This window comes from Diadema antillarum, unplaced genomic scaffold, assembly GCF_040938485.1.
Source record: "Diadema antillarum isolate AM-2024a unplaced genomic scaffold, OU_Dant_1.0 scf00000045, whole genome shotgun sequence".
Taxonomy (NCBI): domain Eukaryota; kingdom Metazoa; phylum Echinodermata; class Echinoidea; order Diadematoida; family Diadematidae; genus Diadema; species Diadema antillarum.
In genome coordinates this window covers 616,819-620,257 of record NW_027270934.1, presented here as the reverse complement: position 1 = coordinate 620,257, position 3,439 = coordinate 616,819, and positions in this window count along the sequence as shown.

Genomic DNA, 3,439 nt, shown 5'->3' with positions numbered 1-3,439 from the left:
TGTTTGTTTAGGGCCATTTTATGTAGGGACTCTATCATTGAAGCACCTAATACATCTATTTCTGTAGGGATATGCAGCGAGGATTTTTTTTTCTTATGGTTTGATATGCATTCAAATGTGTACACTGATATAGAATCTGTCATTAATTTTGTAGACTTGTATCGTAAATATATCAATTTGTAATTATTCTAATAATAACAACAGCGAATATAAGGTTTTCACTATCATATCGCACTGGCTGTCGATTGGAAGTTTGGTGGTCTTGTGGATAAGACGCTTGTCCAGTGATCAGGACAGGGTTTCGATCCCTGCCCGAGTCACGATGCCCATGATTTTTTTTAATGGCTACTTCTAAGACACAGATGAATTCAGTGCATATTTACACTGTATATCAATGTGGGGGAGTTTGTCAATGGGTTGCCATCCTTGTATGACATTTTATTTTCATATTTATTCAAAACTGAAGAAATGAATAACAAACATTACCCATCCACTCAGTAATTGTTTTCCGTTTAAATCGCTCTGGAATAAGGTTCTGTCTTCTCCTAACTCGTGCACACTTCAGGAAATTGTTCATCCCAAACTCAGTTGCATGATTACGTTCAATGCAACCGTTGGACAATAACACACCTGTCTTATCTTTCTAATTTCCCGGATTGCAATATCTATAGGACCCTACCGTATAATCATTACTGTTTAGATAATCAATGATTATTTCAAGCATCTTTCAAACGCACAAAACTTTACATAACATCAAACTTACAAAACATAACATACATTGGATACTTATGCCCTAAATAAAATATGTAATGTATACTACGGTGTACTTTAACGAAATAATAAACCAATATGACTAAATGTCTTACAAATGACATTTATACTATTTCTGTGAAGTCATTCAATTAATCTCATGGATGTGATAACAAGAAGAAAAAAAAGACAGGAGACCGCCATCATAAGCAATTCATTGAATTCGATGGCGGCCTGATCGGGGGAGAAATGTGTGGGCTTTTCGTAAATAAGGCACAAAAAAAAAATGTTGTATTGGCGTAACATGAGATTTTAAAATAGGGTCGGGCGGGCGGATTTTTTTTTTCTTTTTTTTTTTGCTACCTGTATTTTACGCGTAAAACTCATATTTAACAAAACCCCATTCGATAGAGAGGGTCTGTTGCATCCAAAGTTTGTTATATCACCGGTTTAAAAGCCGTCACGACATACCGGTCAGAAAACGAACGAACAAATTCCTGGGCTAAATCACCCAGTGCCACAGACAAATCGATTCTCCGAATAATACTAAATAAAATCTTCGAACCGGACTTGCCGGTCGCCGACATGCTGTACTGCGCGACCATTTTCCGACACCAGCTGTTGTTGTTGTTGTCTTTGATAATTCGCAAACCCTATCGTGCCCTCTCTCGGTAAAAACGATGTATTTCCTTTTTTTCTTTTTTTTTCTTTTTTGGAAAAGTTCAGGGTCAGGGGTTTTTTTAGGGTCGGGCGGGTTACGCCAATATTTTTTTTTTTTTTTTTGCCTAAACGAGAGTAAGGAAATGAAATGAAAAGGAAAGTACAGGAGTGGTTAGAGCGCATTTTAGATAGTAGGTCCATCTGTGTTAACGTACGGAAACAAGTGAGTTATGTGTCTGTCGGGTGTTAGTGATTGTACAGACCCATAGTATGTTAGCATGTGCTTATCTATATATGAATGTGGCTTAACTTTTGTGTATTGCATGTGAGTGTTTGTGTATGGGGCATATAATGTGTGTGTGCATGTGTGTATGTGTTTCATGTGTGTGTGCCAGCTATATTTTTCGATATGCAGTCCACAGAGGAATTATGACCTACAAGGGTACCTATGGTATACGGTAAGTCAATGACACTGTTTTCAGAGTTATTATGAGCTTCTGAGATATCGATAAACAACTTTTGCAGGGTTTATATCAGTAACATAACTTCGATTTTCATTTTCATTCAGTTTTTTAACTATTTTCCATGTGCTGATTCATTAATCCTTTAGATTAACAAATTCAAGAGTGAAAGTTGCTTGCTTTAGTGAGAAAATCAAACTTACCCCCTGTGTAAACTCATATGTAAAAACGCAAAGAACGAGATGATCTAAAGGATAAAATCGGGAAGCCAAACATCAATTAGAAATAGATTAGGCCAAATCTTTCTCTAGAGCTGATTCAGGCACCCCTGTCATTTTGATAGATTGTAATTTGTTGGAGAAAATGATGCGTACGAGAAATCAGATGAAAGTGGTTAGTTTATTTTTGTGATTTTTTGTACCTGTTAATATTCTGAGAACTGTTTATATATATGTATATATATATATATATATATATATATATATATTAATAATCCGAATTTTCGAGGATCCTTCCTCTTCATCATCCCCTGATGAAGAGGAAGGATCCTCGAAAATTCGGATTATTCATTAAAATCAAGATTGACATTTAATGCATTTCTCTGTTGTGACATTATTATTGCTATTTCTAGTACTGCCAATACGTGGAGCAACTAATAAAATATATATATATATATATATATATATATATATATATATATCTTCCCCGAAACAATTACGGTTGAGTACAGCTTGCATAAACTTATCGGGGTGATAAAGAAGCTTTTGATAGAAACCTCGTGATTAATGACATTATATCATTGTGTTTTTAATAGATCTTGGATCAAGAAAGTAATGTTTTCTAGACTTCCCCCTCATGTAGGCCCTACATTTCAACTGAATATCCATACTCTAGACGCACTATATCAATGATAGCAGAAACTGGTGAATGAAGTGAAACATTATGATGGAGGATATTAAGTGCGATGAGTTATAGCACATAGGCAGCGCGTCTGCCTCACGATCCAAGAAAGGGCCCTGGTTCGATTCCCGGGTCACACTGAGCAATGTTGTGTGTAATCATACCGTCCCCTCTATATATAGTAAGAGGCAAAATACTCTGTCCCTCGGAAAGGACATAAAATGGAGATCGATCCCGTGTGTGAGAGATTCCCACCTCATGCACGTAAAAGATCTCGCTTCATTTATTCACTGTGCAAAGAGATGGGGGTTAAACACGGTGAAGTGGTCCCGCCGTACATCTAACTGGACCCCATGAAATACCAGCTATTGCAGCTGAATATGGGCTACCCATTAACCACCTTTTCAGATGGAAATGAAGCTATGCAAAACAAAGGGTACCGTTTGTTCAATTTTCATGTATTGACAACAATGGCAGTATTACTGGCCATTTGTTCTTTGTCATGACGGCAGTCAACGGCTGAGTGTACGTAAAAAAAAAACCTTTTGATTCATGACTTTGTAGATAGGGACCTGGTACGTGAATTGCCAGCATGTTAACCTGAACCCTGCGTTTACCTTTAACGTGTTTAATGGGTTTTAACGGGTTTGGCGCCCAAGGGGAGAGCA